General features: G+C 36.4%; 1 non-coding gene across 1 annotated transcript; it reads left to right on the top strand.

The window, feature by feature from the left end:
- The first annotated feature begins 1,503 nt into the window (after positions 1 to 1,503).
- Positions 1,504 to 1,593, top strand: TRNAY-GUA (transfer RNA tyrosine (anticodon GUA)). The gene is given in 2 exon segments: positions 1,504 to 1,540; positions 1,558 to 1,593. It is a non-coding gene; the product is annotated as a tRNA-Tyr (tRNA).
- The last annotated feature ends 11,955 nt before the right edge of the window (positions 1,594 to 13,548 follow it).

Here is a 13,548-nt window from a genome sequence, read left to right as displayed (position 1 = left end):
TAAGTAGGAAAACTTGCTAATTAAGTTTAAACTCAGTTTGAGAGGAATTAGAATTGTCTAATTAAAGCACGAATTAAATGATCTTTAGATCATTTATTTTCCAGCAAAATAAGTTTTCTTTTTTTAGCCATCACATTTAATTGCAATGTAATTAGTTAAAAATATATTTTTGGAATATATGATTAAAATTTTTATTAGAGTAGTGTATACTTATTTACTGAACATCAACTGTTTTCTTACCTACCGTTTTAAATAGTTATAGTTTAATACCCACAAAACAATAGATACACAAAAGGGTGATATTAAGAGGGTAAGTGTAGCATTTTTGTTTTTGTCATTTGTTATAAAAGTTTATTCTAAAAGTGAATTTCTTTAAAAAAAATAATTGATTTAATTGTTGCTTTTATATAAATTGTGTTGAACTTGTAAATTATTATTATACTTGACAACATTGATTAATAGAAATTTATAATATTAATTATTAAATTGGTTGAAACTAAAAATTTTATTTGGCATTTCGCATCATGAACAAATATCGAAATTGTTGAAGAAATATGATCATAAATGCTCATGTTTATATATATATAAACATATATATTTGTATGTGTAACCTGTTTGTTAATTTTGTATGCACTCATTTTGTTGAAAATGTGTTAAGACTGAGGAACCTCATGAACTATTTGACTAAGTACCAACTTGACTAAAAAATATAAAATGATTAAGTCTTGAACTCAATCATGCATATAAGTACTCATTCTCCAATCAAACTTTTTAACATAAAACAAACTTACTAATTAAGAGGGTAGGCCTTGGATTAACGGTAAGGTTGCTTCTTTGTGACCGATTGATCATGGGTTTGAGTCCAAGAAAATAGTCTCTTTACATAAAAGTAGGGCTAAAACTGCGTACAATATGACACCCTCCCCTACCCTCACAAAGTGGAAAGTCTTATGACTCGGGACGCCCTAACAAACTTCCTAGTTAAATTTTCAACAAGTTGAAATTTAATGACTTTGTGGTGTTGTGATATCATTTTAATTTATTTGTGTAAATTAATTGTATTAGTTAAATTGTTCATTTTTGGTTAAAAATGTAGAGTTAATTGTATTAATTCAACTAGATAAGAATTATTTTATTTGATATTATTGTGTTTTATGTCGAATGAATATTTTGTTACACATGATTTAGGAAAAAAAATATATTATCCAAATATTGAACGATTTAAGTTTGGATAAAATTTAATATAATTTTATATTATATATTTATTTAAATTTATATAAATTTAAATTCAAGACCACCACAAAGACAAAGAATTTGACATGGTTTATTATTCCACTTACAAGAAAATAGTTGCATTCAATTTATAATGTTTGCGGACCTCTCCAAGACTACAGTAGTTGGAATGAAATTATTGTACTAGAAACCAACAAAGTCCGTCGGGGCAAAAGGGTAAACTCACTTCACACATTGTTTTATATTTAATGAAGGTGGCGAGGACCGCAACCGACCTTAGCTCAGTTGGTAGAGCGGAGGACTGTAGTGGGTTCCCTGATAGCAATCCTTAGGTCGCTGGTTCGAATCCGGCAGGTCGGATTTTCTATTTTTCGTTAATTTTTATTTTTCTATATAAAAAATTATATTTTCGTTAAGAACAAATATTGTTGTAGAGGAAGAACATAGGCCTAGCATAATAAATGAATCAATCTATTACGTATTATTAAAATACATATCTACTCAAAATTTTAAGTCCATGTGCTAAAATTAATTAAATTTACTTATTTATCATATCTACCAATCTCTCTTACGACTCTAATCCATAGCTCTAAGTTTTATTGAGAGAAGAAAATTTGTTACCTGAAAAATAGGCCAACTAATAAAAATGACAATTACTACCATGCAATTTTTGAAAAGTAATTTATGTTTAAAAATATAAATTTAATTCTAAAATTTGCCAATCTCCTATCCCATATTCTTTCTCATCCTTCCCGAAATTTTTCATATTTGAATTTATGACCTTCAACAAGAATATCCCAAGTTTTTACAATAATTTCACCATAAACAACACTTGATTTCACGATTTATCAGTATTTATCTCGCATACAACATAAGTAAATTTATACAAAGCTCAATAAGATTATACTGCATTTTGTGAAGTTTCATACCCAAATTCAAAACTCTTTTAACTTCAATTTTTTTAGTTCTATAAATTCTCCTTACCAACATTGGAGCTCGTGCAAACATTTTTGCCGTTGATATTTTTTCCTCTCTTTTTAAACACCACTACAAGGCTGCTGAGTTTGAGGTTGAATGATATAATGTGATAACTCCTTCGTCCTCCTAAACCCTTTTTACCTCATCCCAAGTGTGTAGCCGAGTCAAAACAAGCTGACACGGTAAAATACTCAAATTGACTTGACTACAAAATCTTAAGATTAAAATTTGACTTGAACTTGATCAATTTTATAATTGTTAAATTCAAATTTAACTCGACTATAGATTCATAAAACTCAAACTTGACTTGATTAAGCTAGACTCAGTTATAAATTAACATTAAATACATATATAAATATATATATATATATATATATTGTGCATATAATATAAAAATAATAAAATAAAAAAGTTCGACTAAACTTGAAACCTGACTCGAGTAGTATTACTAAACTCGAACTCAAGTAGAATTGAGTCGAGTTTAAATAACTCGCGTGTAAGTTTGACTCACTTAATCCCCTATTCCCAAGGTTAAATCCTTAGTTGTCTTTATTGTTATTATTATTTTTACTTCCAGTTATATCTCTTACTTTCAATTGTACTCTTTTTTTTTATCAACTCGTATTAATAGTAAAGAAATTGCTTCCCCTTTCAAGACAATTTACCACAAAATGGACTTACTACTATTAATTCACAACAGTTTAAGTAACTTTCTTTTTCTACTAGAAGACTAATCGACCTATGTAATGGGATACCTCCCTCCCATGATACCTCCCAACATACAGGTCATGATCGATTACATCATTTGCCTGTTCGCAATTGTTGGGTTATTTCCTTCCATGTGGAGGAAAGCCCAAGTGGGCTTTATAAAAAGCCTAAAACCCAGTCATTTTAGTGTAAAAAATCTAAAGGAAGTTATAAAAAGAGAGGGGAGAAGAGAGAAGCCGTTACTTTTCAAAAAAAAAGAAAGAGAGAAAAACGTGATTTTTCTCATGCTGCCCAGATTTTATCAAGACTCCGATTCCGCTTCTTCTATGGTCCGATCGAGCTGACATTTGGAGGAGAGGTTTACGACTCAAGGAGCTACAATTTGAACGGTGGAGATTGGATTTGGTGCTCGGGACTTGGGATATTTGCTCGTGAATAATAACCGCGAATTTGGTATATTCTCTCCAATTCTCTTAACATTTTTAATATCTTGATGAGAGATATTTATATCCTCTAATTATGATTAGAGAAGACTTTGTGTACCCATTATTTGATTGATAGCGGAGATTTTAACTAGACTAGGTCCCGTGGTTTTTCTTCCTCACACTAGGAAAGTTTTTCACGTAAAAAATTGATTGTGTTCTTGTGGCTTGGTGTGACTGATTATTTTTCTTATTATTTCCAGCACGTATAAAAGTAGAGATACACTATATTTGCTTGCATATAGGGAGAAGAATTATTTCGCTGTGGTTGTTTATTAATATCTCTCCCAACAAAGTGGTATCAGAGCTTGGTTAACAGATTGTCAGGTTGGTAGTTTGAGTTATGGAAGCAAATACTAGTAGAATGATTAATCTCCATGATTTAAATTATCACATATGGAAAGGAAAAATTGAGGATCTTCTTTATGTGAAATATTATTACCAACCGGTATTTAGTGCTGAAAAACTAGAAAAAAAGTCTGATGTGGAATGGACTTTGTTACATCGACAGGTGTGTGAGTATATCAGGCAATGGGTAGATGATAATGTTTTGAACCATATTAGTGGAGAAACAAATGCACGTTCTCTATGGAATAAGCTTGAACAATTATATGCTAGAAATATTGAAAATAATAAGTTGTTTCTGATTAAACAAATGATGGCTTTGAGGTACCAAGACGGGACTCCTTTAAATGATCACCTGAATACATTCCAAGGAATTATTAATCAGTCGGCTAGAATGAGTATTAAGTTTGATGATGAGATGCAAGGGTTATGGTTGCTTGGTTCATTATTAGACTCATGGAAGACGCTCATAACTTCATTGTCTAATTCCGTTCCAGAAGGTGTAATCACAATGGATATGACCAAGAATTGTTTGCTAAATGAAGAGATGAGAAGAAAAACACAGGGATCCTCTTCACAGTCAGAGATCTTTGTTACATAAAAGAGGGGGAGAAGTAAGAGCAGAGGTCCGAAGAACAGAGATAACAGTAGAAGCAAGTCCAACAAGTTTGCAAATGTTGAGTGTCATCATTGCGGGAAAAAAAGATACATCAAGAAATATTGCAGGCAATTGAAGAAAGAAAACAAGAATGAGAAAGGGAAGGGAACGAAGAATGGAGATGACAAAGATGGTGATGATAGAGTTGCTACTACCATTCCTGTAGAATTCCTCATTGTTTATGATGATGAGATGATAAATGTTGCATATCATGAGACCAGTTGGGTGATTGACGATGGTGCCTCCATTCATGCTACATCTCGGAAGGATCTCTTTACATTCTATAGATTTGGTGACTTTGGAAAAATAAAAATGGGCAATGATGGCTTGGTTAAAGTCATTGGAATTGGGGATGTGTATCTGAAGACAAATAATGGCACGAGTTTAGTTCTTAGAGATGTGAAGCATATTCCTGACATTCGTTTGAATTTGATTTCTGCAGGTAAGCTTGATGACGAAGGGTACTGCAGCACTTTCAGTGATGACTAGTGGAAGCTCACCAGAGGTGCTATGATTGTGGCTCAAGGCATGAAGCACTCTGCATTGTACATTCTGCAAGAAAATATCTCCAACGACATTATTAATGTGATAGAGGATAATGGTATAGCAGAGTTGTGGCACAAGAGACTGGCTCACATGAGTGAGAAAGGATTAGCTTTACTAGGGAAGAAAAGTCTACTATGTGGACTGAAAAGTACACTTCTAAAAAGGTGTACTCATTGTTTGTCAGGGAAGCAGAGCAGAGTTTCCTTCAAGAATTCCCCTCATTCGAGAAAGTCAAAGATACTAGATTTAGTACATTCGGATGTGTGTGGCCCCATGAAGACGAGAACACTTGGTGGCTTCAGATACTTTGTGACCTTTATACATGATCATTCAAGGAAGTTGTGGGTATATATCTTGAAGTCAAAAGACCAAGTGTTGGCTGATTTCAAGAAATTTCAAGCCCTAGTTGAGAGACAGGCTGGGAAGAAACTGAGGTGCATCTGGACTGACAACAGTGGAGAGTATTCTGGTCCATTTGATGAGTATTGCAGATAGCAGGGTATTCGGCATCAAAAGACTCCTTTGAAACTCCTCAATTGAATGGCATAGCAGAAAGGACGAATAGAACATTGCTTGAGAGAGTGAGATGTTTGCTTTCACAAGCTCGGTTGCCAAAATCCTTTTGAGGGGAGGCATTGAGCACTGTTGTTCATGTGTTGAATCTTACACCCTGTGTTCCTCTACAGTTTGATGTGCCAGACCGAGTTTGGACAAGTAAGGATGTTTCCTATAATCCTCTGCGTGTTTTTGGGTGCAAAGCATTTGTGCATATTCCAAAAGATGAAAGGTCTAAACTTGATGAGAAAACGCAACAGTGTATATTCCTTGACTATGGTCAAGATGAGTTTGGACACAAGCTTTATGATCCAGTTGAGAAGAAAATTGTGAGAAGCAAAGATGTCGTGTTTGTAGAAGATCAGACGATTCAGGATATTGAGAAGGTAGAGAAATCTATGTCTCAACAGGGTGACAGTTTGATTGATGTGGATCCAGTTCCTTTGAAGAATTTTTCATCTCAGGTTGAGAATGATGTTCAGGATGACCACCAGGGTAGAGGTGATATGGATGTTCCCTTATAGGCTCATGGAGATGTTGAGACTGATGAGCATTTGACAGTGCCAGAGATTCCACTAGAGATTCCATTGAGGAGGTCAACTAGAGACCGACATACTTCCACTCGGTATTCAGCAGAACAATATGTGTTATTGACTGATGGGGGAGAGCCCCAGTGTTTTGCAGAAGCCATGGAAGATGAACACAAGACAGAGTGGGTTGAGGCAATGCAAGATGAGATGCAGTCATTGTATGATAACCACACCTTTGAGTTAGTGAAGCTGCCTAAAGGAAAAAGAGCTTTGGAGAACAAGTGGATTTACAAGAAGAAGCCAAATGAGTTCTCTTCACAACCACGGTACAAAGATAGATTGGTTGTAAAAGGGTTTGGTCAGTAAAAAGGTATTGATTTTGATGAGATCTTCTCTCCAATTGTAAAGATGTCCTCGATCCGTACAGTACTTGATTTAGCACCTAGTCTTGACTTGGAAGTTGAGCAGATGGATGTGAAAACTGCCTTCCTTCATGGTGATTTGGAGGAAGAGATTTATATGAAGCAGCCAGAGGGTTTCAGAGTGAAATGGAAAGAGGATTATGTGTGCAAGTTGAAGAAAAGCCTATATGGTTTGAAATAAGCACTGAGATAGTGGTATAAGAAGTTTGATTCTGTTATGGGGGAGCAAGGCTACAAGAAGACAACTTCAGATCATTGTGTATTTGTCAAAAAATTCTCTGATGATGATTTTATTTTCTTACTACTTTATGTGGATGACATGCTAATTGTTGGCAGGAATGCTTCAAGGATTGACCAGTTGAAGAAGCAATCGAGTAGGTCATTTACTATGAAGGATTTGGGGCCAGCAAAGAAAATTCTTGGCATAAGAATCAGTCGTGATAGGAGTGCCAAGAAATTATATTTGTCACAGGAGGAGTACATTGAGAAAGTGCTTCAGAGGTTCAATATGGACAAAGCTAAAGTGGTTAGCTCTCCTCTTGCTACCCACTTCAGACTAAGTACAAAGGAATGTCCTTCTACAGATAAGGAAAAGGAAGACATGGAAAAAGTTTCTTACGCCTCAGCAATAAGAAGTTTTATGTATGCAATGGTTTGCACAAGACCAGATATAGCCTATGCAGTTGGTGTAGTTAGCCGATTCTTGTCAAATCCGGGAAAAGAGCACTGAAATGCAGTGAAGTGGATCATGAGGTATCTTCAAGGCACTTCCAGTTTGAGACTTGGTTTGGGAAACAGACAACCATTGTTAGTTGGCTACACAGATGCAGATATGGTCGGGGATGTGGACACTCGTAAGTCTACTTTGGGCTATTTGATAACTTTTGCAAGTGGGGCTATAGCTTGGCAATCGAGACTTTAGACGTGCATTACTCTTTCTACGACAGAGGCAGAGTTCATTGCAGCAATGGAAGCGACTAAAGAGTTATTATGGGCAAAGAAGTTCTTGAGAGAACTTGATTTCGAGCAATAGAGGTATGTGTTGTTTTGTGATAGTCAGAGTGCTATTTATCTTACTAAAAATTTCAGTTTCTATGCAAGATCGAAGCACATTGATGTACGATACCATTGGATCAGAGATGCGTTGAACGATAAGTTATTGGAACTTGAGAAGGTTCACACTGATGATGGATCTGATATGTTGACAAAGACACTACCAAGGGAGAAGCTTGAAGTTTGTTGTTCGATCACCGGGATGGCGATTCCCTCCACATAGTCAGAAAGGGGGAGATTTGTTGGGTTATTTCCTTCCATGTGGAGGAAAGCCCAAGTGAGTTTTATTAAAAGCCCAAAACCCATCCCTTTTAGTGTAAAAAACCTAAAGGAAGTTATAAAAAGAGAGGGGAGAAGAGAGAAGCCGTCACTTCTCAAAAAAAAGAAAGAGAGAAAAACGTGATTTTTCTCATGCTGCACAGATTTCATCAAAACTCCAATCCGCTTCGTCTGTGATCCGATCGAGTTGAAATTTGGAGGAGAGGTTCATGACTCAAGGAGCTACAATATGAACGGTGGAGATCGGATTTGGAGCTTGGGAGTTGAGATTTTTTCCCGTGAACAGTAACCGCGAATTTGGTATATACTCTCCAATTTTCTTTGTATTTACCAAGATTGTTGATATCTTGATGAGAGATATTTATATCCTCTAATTATGATTAGAGAAGACTTTGTGTACCCATTATTTGATTGATAGTGGAGATTTTAACTGGGTTAGGTCCCGTGATTTTTCTTCCTCACACTGGGGAAGTTTTCTACTTAAAAAATTGATTGTATTCTTATGGCTTGGTGTGATTGATTATTTTTCTTATTATTTCCAACACGTATAAAAGTAGAGATACACTATATTTGCTTATATATAGGGAGAAGAATTATTCCGTTGTGGTTATTTATTGATATCTCTCTCAACAGCAACAACATTGATCATTCGTATTCCAAAACTCTTACTATTCTAAGATTCAAACTTAAGTTCATGGACAAATGGGACCAATACCAAGACTCTGAAAACTTGCTCCAAATCCAATTGAGGCAGACCCAAATAACTTGAAATCCCCATGCACAAAGCCATTTGATGCCTTAGGGTTTTAGTCATGTAAGCTTGTGTAGGATTACCTGCTTACACAACACGATTTTATTAGATGAGGCACATGCCCTGGGACATCCCACAAATGTCTTGGCCCTAGCCCTAATAGAAACACAATCTTGAACTATTAACACTTGTAAGTTCCCAATAGCTATTAGCTAGCCTTCCTCAAGTTGAAGTAACAGGTGACGTTATCCAATAAAGGTGGCCTGTTAGCCAACAGCTGCCGAGAAATAAGAAAGTAGCACATAATTGATGGGCAGAAGCTAGTTACGTTTAACAACATCCTCATAGATTAATTACATATGCAAGCAAAGCAAAGCCAATTGGGAGTGACATGTATAGTTCACTGTTCACTCACTAGTGGAAAAAACACATGTCATGCGCAAAAGAGAAGATCATGAAGGTGTATGCCCACGATCCACAGCAGCAATCCAAAAAAGCAACCTGCCCAGTGGTTAAGGGCAAGAGCACAAAGTAAGAACCGACCAGTTCAGCAATTCATTAATATTATGACGACAAGAGGACTCAAGTCAATAAAGATATTGCAATGCTTTAATTCAAAATTTTTAAAAGATTTAAATAAGATAGAAAATAAAATGATAGGAGATATTGGACCAGAAAGCAGGAGGCATGTATCTGCATTTTGCTTTTCACTGTATTGGGTGTAATGGGGATTTATTGAGGAGTTAAAACATAACAACATCCAAAAATGATGTTTTTCTTTCAAGAGAAAAATTTAGCCCCAGGCACCTGAGATTCTATTGAAGCCAAGAGAGAGAGAGAGAGAGTATATTGAAAGAAGGGCACCAAGGGTGTGTGATCTGCCAAAGCAAGTACAAAGAAAGGAGAACACAAGAATGCCAGCCTCTACAGAACACAAGGCTATAACTGTTACAACACAAATATTTTTTATTTTCTACTTTTTCTTCTCATTTCACAAATCAAATCTGATTCTCTAGGTCAAGAGAGAGGAGAAGAGTACAATGATCATGACATACTTAATTACTTATCTTTTTGATATTATTTTCTTTCTAGTTTTTGTCTTGTTCAAGTTTTTAATAGTTAAATTTTCAACAATTGAGTTTTATGATTATTAAAATATAATTTTATAGGTTAAGTTGTATAACTAATAACACAATAGAACTTGTTTACTTGATTATATATCTTTATAAGCCTAATATATTGATAGTGCAAACATATTGCAAGCCTTCTATTTCATTTCCTTGATTTTTTTTTTCATCTCTCTATTGAAAAATTAGGTAAAATGGAAGACCTAACTTCAATTATAGGTTTCTCCCTCTATTTATAATATGTGTCAAGAACAACACCAATGGCCATAATACCCTTACTAACTCACACTTATTACCAACAAAACTCAAACACATAATAATAATGCTAAATGACTAAAATATCATTAGCACTCCCCCTTCAAGCTAGATTGTATATATCATACGCTCCTAGCTTGCTACAAATGAATTTCACATGAGCACCTCCCAAGGCTTTAGTGAACAAATCAACAAGCTAAAACTCAGACTTCACGTGAGTGGTTGTAATGAGCTTCTGTATAAATTTTTCCGAATTAAAGTGGCAATCAACTTCAATATATTTTTTCTGCTCATGTAAGACCAAGATGGAGGCAATATGTGTAACAACCCGAATAATAATGGAATTTAAATAATAAGAGGAGGGGAAATGGAAACGGTAACAGAAGGAGAGTAATCGCACTTTGGAAAAAAAAAAAAAAAGGGAAGTCATCAGGGCTTCGTCGATGAATACAGGGGATTCGTTGACGAGAGCTTAAGAGAATTCATGGACGAAGAAATGTTGAGAGGGTTTGAGCTGACTGAATTTCGTCGGCGAATTTATTGAAGGATTCATCGACGAATGACGTGGCTCGTCGACGAATCCAGTTCTATATATATCAAAAATCCGATTTTTAACTTCATTATTTAGCTACCTCACTTCTCTCTCTCTCTCTCCCCTTCGGCCCTCTCTCTCTCTCTCTCTCATCATTTTTGGGCCATATTTACGCCGGATCGACAATCCGAAGTCACCATGATGCTCCTGGGGAAGTTCTCTCCAAATCTGCCAGAGCAGATCCTTAGTGAAAGTAAGTTGGAAATCATCCCTAAGTTGAGGTAAGACTTTTTAAGTCAAATTTGATCTTATGGTAGTTATAAGAAATGATGTACGCATGAAAATACTGAAATTTAATACTGGGAGTTTCAAGTTTCAGGGTATTGATCAGGAAATCCTATGGGAGTCAGGCTAGGATATTTTAAGGGCTTTCTCAGTAACCAGGTAAGAGAATAAACTAAAAAAGTTATTTTTCATGCAAATTATTATTAATTATAAGTAGATCTATTTTCAGAAAAGCATATTTTATATCTGTTTATTAAGAATGAAATGTACGATTGGGAAAATACTGTTATGATGATTAAAATGTATATGTATGTATGAGATGCCAGAAAATCACGATTTTAGAATATGAAGTATGACTTTTAACAGCACATGTGTGGCATGAATATTATTTTATGTGAGATGTATTATGCTATGAAAGATTTTACGAGCAAAGCATGTTTTCAGGTATTATGAAAAGATGAGTTATGTTGTGATGATTTTGATGAATATATGATAAATGATTTATTTTCAGAATGTATATACCTAAAACGATTCTGGCGCGAGGCCATGTATTTATGTTATCGGCATGAGACCGTATTTATGTTATTGGCATGAGGTCGTATTTATGATATCGGCACGAGGTCGTATTTATGTATGATTTCGGCGCGAGGCCGTATTTATGATTCCGGTGCGAGGCCGTATTTATGAAAATGATTAGCACGAGACCGCTATTATATCATGTATTATATGTTATCAGAACCCGAATATTAGTTGAGTTTAGTTCAGGGGCTCGTTACCGTAGCTTATAGATCAGATGTTTATGATCAGATTAGTGCTAACCACCCCATGAGGGGGTGGGAGATGGATAGTCGATGTGGCTTTTAGTAGAGTGTGGACGTCCACCTCGCAGTCCGGACTAGGGTGTGGCGGGCCCATCGTACTTACAGACATATTTAACTCAGAAGTGGTCGGCCAGCCATTGTTGGGTCTCGCTTTCGGGCTGCACAACCCGCCATGGAGGGTAATACATGACACCAGCTAGCTATTCATCTTGGGTATATTTTTAGTATTACAGTTATAACAGATGTTTTATGTATGTTATGAATTATTAACAAATATGAAATTATATGATTATCCAGTATGATATGATGAATGTTTATAGAGTTATGAAATGTACTGTATACGTATGAAATGTGCCGTCGTTAAGTGGGTTTAGCTTTCCTGCTAGAAGGATAAGCGTTGAACTAGGATCAGGAGATTTTTGTTGTACGATCCTAGTGTTATTTTGACTTTTTGGAAAATTATAAATAAATATAGTATTTTAGGAATGTAAATAACTCTGGTATTATGTTTCATGGTTGAATGATTGAGATTTTATTTTACTGCTGCTTAGGTTTCCGCTGTGATTGACAGGTATCCCCGTTACCCACGGGTTCGGGTTGACTTTTTCATTTATTATGTTATATCTCTTATTAAGAAATTGAGGTCGCTACATTTGGTATCAGAGCCTAGGATACTAGGTTCTGTAGACTCTAGAGTGCAACAGTAATAATATCAGAGTATAGGATAAGGGGATTTGAGGTCTAGTTGTGTAGTCTAGATGCATGACTTCCGTGGTGGTTTGTATGATTTTCCTGGGGTGACGATTTCAGGAAAGTCATTGTAAACTATCATCAGGTTGGGTATCTAGGTTGCAAGATTGAACCTTGAATTAAGATCAGGAGAGATGAATTAAATAGGAGAATATACCATATGAGTTGAGTGATATGTATAGAGAAGAAGGTTTTGAGTTAAGTTACTTGTTTTTCAGGATGGACCTTGGTGGCAATAGTGCCCATGCCAGTGGGAGTGAGGGTACTGGACAAGAGATGGAGAAGATATTTGCAGTGCTGCAGTGTTTTGAGGAGCAGAGGATACTATTTGCTACATATAAATTGACTGGAGAGGCCGAGAGATGGTGGTCAACAGTGAGATTATTAGAGCAATAGAGGACTGTACTTGTGGAGATGATGTGGGAACGGTTTAAAGGAATATTCTTCGATAGGTATTTTCCAGCCTCGTTTAGGGAAGCTAAGATTGAGGAGTTCCTGAATCTGAAGTAGGAACAGCTATCAGTGTAGCAGTACGCGACGAGATTCATCGAACTATCTCGCTTCACCCCGTACATCATTCTAGATGAGACAAAGAAGGTACGGCAGTTTGAAAGAGGCCCGAGGAGAGAAATTTATAAGCAGGTATCGATTCTGAAGTTGCAAGATTTTGCTAAGTTAGTGGATAGAGCCACTATAGCAGAGATTGGAGAGCGGTTGGAGGCTGAGGAGCAAAGGCAGAAGAAGATGTCTACACCTTCTGGTTCCCAGCAGGGAGTCGGTTGTGCTACGTGGAAGAGAGGTGACTATTATAGAGACCAGAGACAGGAGACTGGGCATCGCGGTTTCCAAGGTGTGCAGCCACCTCCAGCTTGCCTATCTTGTGGGAAGAGACACCTAGGGGAGTGTCGTGTCGGGCGAGGTGTCTGTTACAGGTGCGGGGAGTCAGGGCATATGATGAGGGAGTGTCCGACACAGACTGGTACTGCTCCAGCTCCTAGATCTGCACGAGGAGGTTACTAGGCACCACGAGGAGGCTAGCCGAGGAATACGGCCCCAGCTAGAGTTTTCGCTTTGACGCCGGGTGACGCTGAGGCTGCCGGTGACATGGTGACAGGTACTGTTAGTATGTTTTCATTTAAAGTTATTACACTTTTTGATTTTGGTGCCACACATTCATTTGTGTCCTTTGAGTGTGTTAAATTATGTGGGACAGAAACGCAATCATTAGACATCGAGCT

The sequence above is a fragment of the Malania oleifera genome, chromosome 10 (genome assembly GCF_029873635.1).
Source record: "Malania oleifera isolate guangnan ecotype guangnan chromosome 10, ASM2987363v1, whole genome shotgun sequence".
Classification (NCBI taxonomy): Eukaryota; Viridiplantae; Streptophyta; class Magnoliopsida; order Santalales; family Ximeniaceae; genus Malania; species Malania oleifera.
The sequence above is the reverse complement of the archived record's forward strand: the minus strand, read 5'-3'. Positions and strand labels throughout refer to the sequence as shown.